The sequence below is a fragment of the Leopardus geoffroyi genome, chromosome A3, assembly GCF_018350155.1.
Source record: "Leopardus geoffroyi isolate Oge1 chromosome A3, O.geoffroyi_Oge1_pat1.0, whole genome shotgun sequence".
Classification (NCBI taxonomy): domain Eukaryota; kingdom Metazoa; phylum Chordata; class Mammalia; order Carnivora; family Felidae; genus Leopardus; species Leopardus geoffroyi.
Window position 1 is genome coordinate 89,376,307 of NC_059336.1, and position 10,696 is coordinate 89,387,002.

General features: G+C 44.4%; 2 long non-coding RNA genes across 3 annotated transcripts; both read right to left on the bottom strand.

The window, feature by feature from the left end:
• Window positions 1–1,734: 1,734 nt before the first annotated feature.
• LOC123579715 lies at window positions 1,735–3,223 on the bottom strand. 2 transcript variants are annotated; one of them, XR_006702914.1, is made up of 4 exons: window positions 3,097–3,223; window positions 2,622–2,741; window positions 2,409–2,535; window positions 1,735–2,053 (listed from the first exon to the last, which is right to left on the bottom strand). It is a non-coding gene; the product is annotated as an uncharacterized LOC123579715 (long non-coding RNA). The 2 variants fall into 2 exon arrangements; XR_006702913.1 differs by having other exon boundaries at window positions 1,735–2,535.
• A 1,590-nt stretch (window positions 3,224–4,813) lies between these two features.
• LOC123580950 lies at window positions 4,814–10,466 on the bottom strand. Its single transcript, XR_006703545.1, has 4 exons — window positions 10,388–10,466; window positions 9,300–9,442; window positions 6,331–6,434; window positions 4,814–5,104 (listed from the first exon to the last, which is right to left on the bottom strand). It is a non-coding gene; the product is annotated as an uncharacterized LOC123580950 (long non-coding RNA).
• Between the last annotated feature and the right edge of the window lie 230 nt (window positions 10,467–10,696).

Genomic DNA, 10,696 nt, shown 5'->3' on the forward strand with positions numbered 1-10,696 from the left:
GAAAAATGGTGTCGATATACTTGCTCAACAGAGGGTTGCCACAAACATTTAATTTGTAGAAAAACAGTATCTGTGAAGCACAAGAAAGGGAAGTGCAGTAAAATGAGATAGATCTAAGTAATAAATCCATACAGTGAAACACGATGTTGCCATAAGAACAAATGAGAAAGCTCGCCTGGTATTGAATCAATAATCTCCCAGATACATATTTTTAATGAGCTTGTTATTTGGAATAATTTTAGATTTCGAGAAAAATTGTGAAAATAGTATAGAGAGCTCCTGTACACCCCTCACCCAGTTTCGGTCTCCCCTGATGTTATCATGTTACATTACATGTGTGAAAGGGTTCCAATCTAAAATGGAACTGGAGGATATGCATTGGCGAATCTCATGTGTGCACCCTCAGAAGAATGGAACTTAGGGGGGCGCGTGGGTGGCTCAGTCAGTTGAGCGTCCAACTTCCGCTCAGGTCATGATCAAGCCTTCTGTGAGTTCGGGCCCTCCATCAGGCTCTGTGCTGACAGAGCCAGGAGCCTGTTTCAGATTCTGTGTCTCCTTCTCTCTCTGCCCCTCCCCCACTCACGCTCTGTCTCTCTGTCTCTGAAAAATGAATAAACCTTAAAAATTAAAAAAAAAAAAAAAAAAAGAAGAACGGAACTTAGGAACTGAAAGACTGTTTTCCCATAAATGCCCAATTTACAGAAGACTGAGACTATGTCCTGACCAATGAACATCCACAAAGATCATCTCCCCATCCTCAAGCCAACGAACTTACTGCTTGGACTCTGGCTGGACTGCCTTCTCTTTGCACCCCTCACCCATAAGTCGGTCTGCCCAAACTCTCAGAAGACACGCCTGTAGCTTGCTATAGCATGCATTTCCTGAAAGGCAATTCCTCCACTTGTTCCAAATAAACCCAGTTTCTGGTAATTTGAGCTCACCTCAGTTTACCTTTTTATGTAGGTCAATATATGATACATTGTCAAAACTGAGAGACAAATATTGGGACATTTCTGCTAAATAAACTCTGGATTTCACTGGATTTTTCTGTTAATGTCCTCTTTCTCCTCCAGGATCCAATCCAGGGAATCCCACTGCATTTAGTTATCCTGTCCCTGAGTCTTCCCCAGTCTGTGACAGTTTTTCAGGCTTTCCTTGTGTGAATACCTTAAGCAATACTGGTCAGGTATTTCATAGGATACCACTCAATTTCAATTTGACTGACATTTTTCTCATGACTAGACTAGAGCTCTGAGCCTCTGGAAAGAATACCACAGGGGTGAAGTGGCTTCTCTTTGCGTCATAGCAGGTGGCATGTAAATCTACACATCACTGGTGATGTTTACCTTGATCACATGGCTAAGTTACACAGTTTCTCCATGGTAATATTACTATTTTTTGTATTTTTTGTTTTTGAGACAGAGAGAAAGCATGAGCTGGGGAAGGACAGAAAGAGAGGGAGACAAACGGAACTGAAGCAGGTTCCACACTGAGAGCAGAGAGCTGTGAGATCATGACCTGAGCCCAAGTCAGACACTTAGCCGACTGAGCCACCCAGGCATCCCTAGTATTACTATTTTTGCCTTTCCAAACTCTGTTCTTTGGAGTTCAGTCACTAAGTTAAGTTCATTCTCATGTGTGGAAAGGGAACAAAGAAGCTCCACCCCCCAGGAGGAATATCTACATAAGATAAATGAAATTTTTGGGAAAGGAGGATCCCCTCCCCCCATTTACTTACTTATTCAAACATCAATTTTTATGTTTTGGGTAACAACCCAACACTACATTATTTATTGTATTGGTCAGATTGTTCCAGCTTTGGCCACTGAGGGCTCCCCCAGGTTGGTTCCTGTGTTCTTTCCAGATGCCCCCATCCTGTCATTTATTTGAGCATTTCCTTAATTTTGATTGTTGCCTGGAGGCCAGCAGCATTTCTCCCTCTCAGCACCTGTTCCTTCCTCTGTGGCTTCTGGTGTTTCCTCCCCTTTGGTCTTGTAGCCGCTCCCCCTAAGCTTCCCCCCCAGGCTGGGCTAGACTAGCCCTTTGTGGAGGGCTGAAATCAGAAACACCATCCCTCAGCTGTGTCTGTCCCCAAGACAATTAAGAGGCCCTGCATGAAAGCCCAGGGGTCCTGTTCCCAAACCTCCTTCTACCTGTGGTACAGGGAGTCCTCGGGGTGCAGAGGTGGGGGCCTACATCTCTCACGTGACCGCTGTCACCATGGCACTCTGGTGCAGCTTCTCCAGGGACCAGGACCCAGGGAGTTAGGTCTACAGAGGAGTGGCTGGCTACCCTTTCTCCAGAGTTTCTCAGGGAGGGCCTGGTGAGATGAAGTCACAGATTTGTTGAGCTCCTGTGACCTGCGCCTTGGGATTTCACTCTTCTCAGCTCTCCTGTCCGATGTTTACCTCCTAATCCAAAGCCACCGTGTCCAAGTTCTCCTTCTAAGATGACTGACAGAGAAAACTTTCCCTCCAAGGATACTGACAGAGAAAGAACCGCAGGGATGTGAGCATCTGCTGGTACCCATGCATTCTGCAAAGCACCAAGTGACAGGGGAAGGTGAAGTACAAGTGTGAATGTAGGCATGCATGGGCATGGAAGGGTGAGTGTGACCTTACCCTTGAGTCGTAAACTCATCTTTCATTCCTCGCTCCCAGATTCTCAATAGGTCTTCTCTCCACACCTATGCTACCATTGCCTTACTCAGATCAGAGCCATATCCTCCTGATGTGCTTGTCCTGTTCCAAGTCATTGTACAGATTTTTTTTAGAATACAAATCACATTATGTCACTAATCTGTTTCAAACCCTTGAATGGCTCTACATTGCCATCATGATAAAGACCCTCAACTCCTTCCCTTACCTTGTGCCACTCCCCCCTCACTACCCAAACTGCAGCCACCTATGCTGCCCTTCACCCTAGCTCCTTGGCCTGCGTCCTCCTCCCTCCAAATCTCCATCTCTTCATTCCCATTCCTCTTCCTCCTTCAGACATAAGGGGTCTGTTAAATGAATGCAACTCTTTGGTGTCATTTCCCTCAACTGCGAAATACAGAGGAAGAAAACCCTAAAGGCTTGTCAGGGGCTGGGACACCTGGCGATGGGGAGATGATGGTGGTGGGAGAAACCGCCATAGTGGTGGTCCCCAGCCTTCAGAGTGGGGTCTCCGGGTGCTGAGGCAGGTCACACCCTCTCTGCCTCACTCACACTGCAAGGGCCAATGCTCCCAAATGTCTGTCTGAGACCTCATGAGAGAGTAGCTGCAGTGACAACAAAGACATTTGTGAGGTGGGGGCTTCACCCAGCTGTGGTGACACACCATGGTCAGGAGCACAGACCCCGAGGAGCCCTGGTCAATAAGAGCGTCATGGAGGAGGAAGAGCCACAAGGAGACTCACCCTCAGCCATGACTGAACTCAGAGAAGAGGGCAGAATTTTTTTTGAATGAGTCTAGATAATCCTTCTGGCTTTTATCCTCCTGGGGCCATCAGGAGAGTCTTTTCCAGGGCCACAGACACTTGTATCTAGCCAGGCTTCACTTGCCTTCCCGAAGAAGGGAGAAGGGAGCCTGGAGGTGAGGGACGGAAGGAGAAGGGAGGTTTCCACTGGCCCCAGCGCCACTCCAGGAACCTTCAAATTCAGCATCTGGCTGTTCCACGGGACTGTCAGAGATTCAGCCCAACGGTGTTTTCAAAGGCTGTTCTGGCTAACCGTCCTCAACACAGCTTCTCCCAACTTCCCAAGAAAGCACCCATAAAACACAGAACAAAGAGGAAAGGCAAAAACCACTGCAAACTTATGCCAGAGCTCAGAGAAACTAATGATAATTGCAGGCAGATAAAGCCAGGTCTACCAAACCTTAGTGACGCCAAGGCAGTTTTAGGAATTTTAGTCTTTGCCCGTTTGGGATGCTTTCCCAATGCTCAGATTTTGTAAGGTCTAGGGAGGCCACGGATTTTACTTAAGATTAGATGCCAAGGGGCACCTGGGTGGCTCAGTCAGTTAAGCGTCTAACTTCCACTCAGGTCATGATCTCATGGTTCATGAGTTCAAGCCCCACATCTGGCTCGCTGCTGTCAGCATAGAGCCCGCTTCAAATCCTACCCCCTCCCCGCCCCTCCCCTGCTTGTGCTCTCTCTCTCTCAAAAATAAACAAACATTAAAAAAGAAGAAGACTACCTTAAAAAAACACAATTAGATGACAAAATTTGGGAGGAAAACTGATAAAGTGGCAAATCAGGAACACCTTACAGTATTCACAAATTAAAACAAACACTGGGTGCCTGGATGACTCCGTTGGTTAAGCATCTGGCTTTGGCTCAGGTCATGATCTCATAGTTCCTGAGTTCAAGTCCTGCTTTGGGTGAGCCCCACTTCTCTCTCTCCCCCTCTCCTCTCTCTGCCTGTTGCTCTCTTGTGCCCTACTCCAAAAAAACCACTTTGTGAAAAAATAACCAAATTTCTTTCATTCTTTCTTTCTTTCCTTCTTTCTTGAGAGAGAGAGAGAGAGAGAGAGCGAGCGAGCAGGGGAGGAACAACAGGAGAGGGAGAGAGAAACATACACAGAGAGAGAGAGAGAGAGAGAGAGAGAGAGAGAAGCTTAAGCAGGTTCCATGCCCTGTGAGAAGCCCAATATGGGGCTTGATCTCACAACCAGGAGATCATGACCTCAGCCTAACTCAAGAGTTGGATGCTTAACCAACTGAGTCATCCAGGTGCCCCCTCAAAATAACTGAATTTCTTTAACGCCATAGGTAGTTGTTTTATGTGTTGTATCTTGAATAGGACTCAAGTACAGAAAATTCACTATGTACCAGCAACAGTGGTGTTTTAATGCAAGTCGGTGCCATATTTGCTCATTTGTGAGAAGCAGGACAGCAGAATGATGGAGAGTAGATTCTGAAGCCAGACTAGAGACCAAAGGGTTATGAGAACAAGGAGGTCTTCCCACCTGGGCAGATTCTTACAGGGCAAGAAGGGGTCTGGACTTTATGCAAGTGAAAAACCTTCAGATTCTGTGGCCATCTCACAGAGGTCATACCACAACATGGTGTCCCATGCTCTGGTTACACTGGGAATCCTGGTTGGGGTCATATCTAGGGCTGAAAAAGACCAAGGCAGACATACATATTATTTTTTAAATGCATACAACAAGAATGGAGAAAAAATAATTTTCAAAGCATCGGAGAAAAAAAATCCTTAAAATACTTTCAAAATACTGATAAAAATACTTATAATACTTTTTATAGAATAATGATAAAAGTGGCATCTTGGGAGCCATCCAAACCTCACTGAGGGTCAGCATTAGGATAGCTGTGTGATGCAGGGCAAATCACTTTAACCCTTCTGTGAGCCCTATCTGTTGGGAATAAATAATAGCACTTCCTACACAATGAAATGTTAACTGAGATAATGATTGTTTGGCACTGAGTCCCTGGTATATGGTGCTGTTATTAGAGATGATTGATATAGGTGGACAAGAAAATCAAAATAGTTCCTTTCCGGTAGCTCCTTTTTTGGTTTTGGGTACATAATTTGAACCCATTGAAATCCTTGTTTCATAATACATGCCTACCAGTGGTTGTAGAACACATAAAAAATGGACTTCTGTGTTGGGATTGGATGCTTGGAGACCATCTGGTTTCAACAATTCAGAATAATTCTAGGATTGAAAGAAAGCAACCGGGGTACCTGGGTCGCTCAGTCAGTTAAACATCCAACTTTCGCCCAGGTCTTGATCTCGCCGTTCGTGACCTCAGGCCCCACATCGGGCTCTGTGCTGACAGCTCAGAGCCTCGAGCCTGCTTCCGATTCTCCCTCTCTTTCTGCCCCCCCCCCCCCCCCCCCCCCCGCTCACACTCTGTCTCTCTCAAAATTAAGTAAACATTTAAAAAAATTTTCTCGGGGCACCTGGGTGGCTCAGTCGGTTAAACGTCCGACTCCAGCTCAGGTCATGATCTCACGGTCCGTGAGTTCGAGCCCCGCGTCGGGCTCTGTGCTGACAGCTCAGAGCCTCGAGCCTGCTTCAGATTCTGTGTCTCCCTCTCTCTGACCCTCCCCTGTTCATGCTCTGTCTCTCCCTGTCTCAAAAATAAATAAAAACGTTAAAAAAATTTTTTTTTAATTTTTTCTTAAAGAAAACATACTCCTGCACCTGTATACCCATACCCACATATGTACATACCACACTTGTGCGCACACACCCACACTTGTACATCATACTTGTACACATCCACACACCATGTACGCCCTTACACTTGCGCGCGCACACACACACACACACACATAAGTGTAAGCCCTTTCCAACTGGTCAATGACTCATACCAACCTGCTGTCATCCTCAAGAACATCCCAATCTTGTCCCAGTTATGCAGGTGTAGGAGCTTCAAGATTTTGAAGGTTGTGTCAGATCTTATGGGAGTGGGCTCTGACCTATGAGGGAGGGTGTATTGTGACTCTCCTTAGAGGGGCACAGTGGGCAAACTGGAAGGAAGGAAGGGCCCTCTGCTCCGACAAATGGCTAAGTACTTTCCGAAGAACAAGTAAGTAAAAGATGTACATTTTGCATTTGTCTATTAGTTCTTAAAAAAGAACTTTTTTTCTCTTCTCTTTTTTCTAATTAATTTACCTCCACAGTTATTTCTTTACTCCTTTCTTAAGGATTTGTTGCTTTTCTAAAATTCTAAGTGACGTATTCAGTTGATTAAATTCTCTTTGTCTTGGCTAACAGAAGCATTTAAAGCTATGAGTTTATATCTAAAAACATAGCTTTGTCCATATACCTTAGTGTTGATATGTTGTGTTTTCTTGCTTATTCTTTTTCTAAAGATTCTGGTATTGTAATTTTGATTTCTGTATGACTCTTAGTGCTGTTTAGAATCATTTTTTCCCCTCTTATGATTTCCAAGTGGCTGGGTTTTCTTGTGTGTGTGTGTTAAATATTTATTGGTTACAATGTGGCTACAGAATATAGTTAAGTATAATTTCTGCTTTTTGGAGTTTATTAAGGTTTCTTATGTGCAATTTGTATGAATATTTGTAGTTGATGTGCATTTCACAAGCCATGATCTAGCTTTGGTAAAACAAAATGTAACTTTATTTTTCTGTTACAAAATTTGTCCTCTTTTTTGAGGCCTATTATTCCTAATGGCCATTAAAAAAATAAAACCCACCAACCACCCACAAATATTAGCCACTTCCAGGCAAACTCTGGCATTCCTGTTTTTTCAGGATTTTCCGTCAATTAGGGATTTCTCCTTCCCACATCTAAGTAAGGGGAACCCTTGTTGCCTTCCAGGAAGGTCATCCGAATGTTTTGAGGCCATTTCCTGCCCGCTGTGACATCCCTTGAGATAGATGGTCTTCTCCTTCCAGGCCTGTCACCTGCCACGGCTATGCAGAACATAGATTTGTGGCCTGTCTCCCTCACTTCCCGGTTTGAGCACACGCGCTACTGGCCCAGACCTCATGGCCACTTCTACTCCGCCGGCCCCCTCCCAGCCACGTTTGTGAAACCTCCCATACTCAGGTCCTCAGGTCCTCTGGTCCTGATCATCTTGACACCTCTCCAGGTGCCTGCCTGTCCTCCCAGAGAATCTCCACGTTGGGACCTCACATCCCTAACTAGAGGAGGGATATCCTTTCAGGGGAGCTCTGACCCTGGGGGCAAGGGAGGGGGCAGAGGACCGTGGCCCTTCTCAAGACACCCACGTAGCATCTGATTCTCCGGCATCCCCAACTTCTCCCATCTGAGGCGGTAGGACGCGAATCTCCAGGTCTCGGCTGCGCTTTGGTGCCACCTGGTGGTGGTTGGACAGCCCGGGCGTTACCCCTGCCTAGGGTCCTGGTGCTGTTGCTGGTGATCCTCCACGCTGCGGTGACTCCCCAATGAGCTACTCTTTCCAGAATCCGCCTGGTTAGATGGCGCCTGCTTTGTTGGCTAATCTTGGGGATACTGGGCAACTAGAATACCAAGACAACAGCTTCTGCTCTGCGGTTTCCAAAAATAAGTTAGGCTGTGTTTTCACTGCCAGGCCGTCCCTCTATCCCCACCCTACCAACAAGAAATAACTTTAATTCCCACCTCAGCCCTTAGAGAATGGAAAATAGTCACCAGGAAGACAGCGAAATTCACAGGATGGTGCAAGTGGGTTTCTGTCAGGTTTTACTCATTATCCCTCCACATGGGTTATGAGCCCTTGAAAGGCGGTAATAACCCCTCTCTGTAAATGTCTCATGCCCCCTTCCCTGACACGTGGGGGACCCAGCACGCTGAATGCTGTGGTCAGACAGGGCAGGAACCTAGGCGGCAGCAGAGGAGGGAGAGAGACCCAATCCCAAACCACCCTCCTGACAGCTTCTGAACCAGGACACCAAAGCAAAGGGAAGGAGGTGGGAGACGGGAATAGATTCCCTGTTTTCTGAAAGTAGAATGTTCCTATAATCCCTTTCCTAAACGGAAATGGCATAAAGCAAAACAACAATGACCAGTTCCTAAAGGCAAAAATCCGCTTCAGATTTCCTTCCACTAGCAAAAGTCGGTGCTGATGTGGGTCTTTTGTAAAAGTGAAATAAAGCAAACTTTCAGATTGGAGGAGAAGGGGACACCTGTGCCTGAAGGAAGTGGAAAGACCCCATGTGAGCCAGGCATTCAGAATAGCCAACAGGAGACACAGCTGGAGGGCGTTCCCTGAATCACGGTGACCAGCATTCTCCTGCAGAATTGCCGGTGAGAATATAGGCACATTTAACTTTTTTGCTTAAATTTTGTTTTGTCTGACATTAAATGTACTAGCCTTCTTTATATTCACATTCTAATGCTCTTTTCTTTCTTTCTTTCTTTCTTTCTTTCTTTCTTTCTTTCTTTCTTTCTTTCTTTCTTTCTTTCTTTCTTTCTTTCTTTTTCTTTCTTCTTTCTTTTTTTATGTCAGCACAGAGCCTGATATGGGGCTGGAACCCACTGACTATGACATCGTGACCTGAGTCAGAGTCGGAAGCTTAACCGACTGAGCCACCCAGGTGCCCCTACAGTCACTTTTTAAAACAATACTCTTTGTTGTGGAAAAATATAGACATTTGGGGAAAATAAATTTTATATATTTTTTCTATCTTTCCATCTATCTAAGCATACAGAGATTACTAGTTTCCTAGGGCCGCTATAACAAATTACCACAAACTGGATGGCTTAAAACAACAGAGATTTATTCCCTCGTAGTTATGGTGAGCAAAAAGTCTGAAATTAACGTGTCAGGAGGACTATATTCCCTTCAAAGGCTCTAGGAGAGATTCATTTCTTACCCCTTCCAGCTTCTGATGGCTTTAGACATTCCTTGGCTCGTGGCTTCTTTTATCTCTGTTTTCACATGGCCATGGCCTTCTCTATAGTTTGCGTCTTCTCCTCTTCTGCCTCTTATAAGGACACCGGTTGTTGGATTTAGGACCTATGAGGATAATCCAGGATGATCTCATCACAAGATCATTAATTTAATTACTTTTACATCCACAAAAATCTCCTTTCCAAATAAGGTCATATTACAAATTCAGATATTAGGATGTAGATATACATACATACATACACATCACATCTTTATGCATTCTTTTCAGGTGTTGGTTATATGCATAAATAAAACTTTTTAAACTAAATTTAGGGGCACCTGGGTGACTCAGTCGGTTAAGCGGCCGACTTCAGCTCAGGTCATGATCTCGCCATCTGTGAGTTCGAGCCCCGCGCCGGGCTCTGTGCTGACAGCTCAAAGCCTGGAGCCTGCTTCAGATTCTGTGTCTCCCTCTCTCTGACCCTCTCCTGTTCATGCTCTGTCTCTCCCTGTCTCAAAAATAAATAAACGTTAAAAAAAATTTTTTTTAAATAAATAAAATAAATTTAATTCACAGGCTCTACACAGTTTATATTCAATATTTCTGTAGCAAATTTCTCAATCTTTAAATATTGATCCAAAACACATTTGTAATGGCTGCATCATAGGCCATCTTAAATGTGCTATGTTTTATTTAACCATTCAGTTAATATTGAGCACTCATAATTTTTGGTACTATAGATAAATGCTATAGTCAACAGCCTCGCAAAAATCTAGCTTCTAAAGGTATGTAATGGACAGCTTGTTTTCACCACTCTGTATCTATCGTCCCTTCTGATAAACTACCCCAGTTTTTCCTGTGGAACTAACCCTTCCTTATGGGTTATGGGTTTGGTGAAGCCATCAGTGAATACGGTGGTTCTACACTTTTCTAGATTAAAAAATAGACACGAAACCTGACCTAGGCTAATTTTATACTCTCTCCATGGCAACTAAATCTTAAGCAAAATGATAAGACTCAAAACAGCTGTAGCTGATTCATCCTGTAGCTGATTCATTTCTTTCTGTTACCTGGTTCGGAAAGCAACCCGAGAGCCACCTGGGGCTTCTATCCTCTTTGGACCAGTTTTTCGGATTTCTCTATCAGGGCTGTGAATCGAATAAAAAAAAATTTTTTTTGTTTTATTTTGTCTGAATTAATTTCTGGTTTTTGCAAAGATCCCTACCATATATAAGGTGAACACTTGGTTCATTTTTGTCTTTTTTGCTTTCTATAAAAAACATTTAGTAATATAAATTTTCTCCTGAGCAGAGTTCAATTGGTGTCTAAAGTCATGTTCTCACTGGTATTATTTCATCCATGGATTTATATTTCTTCTT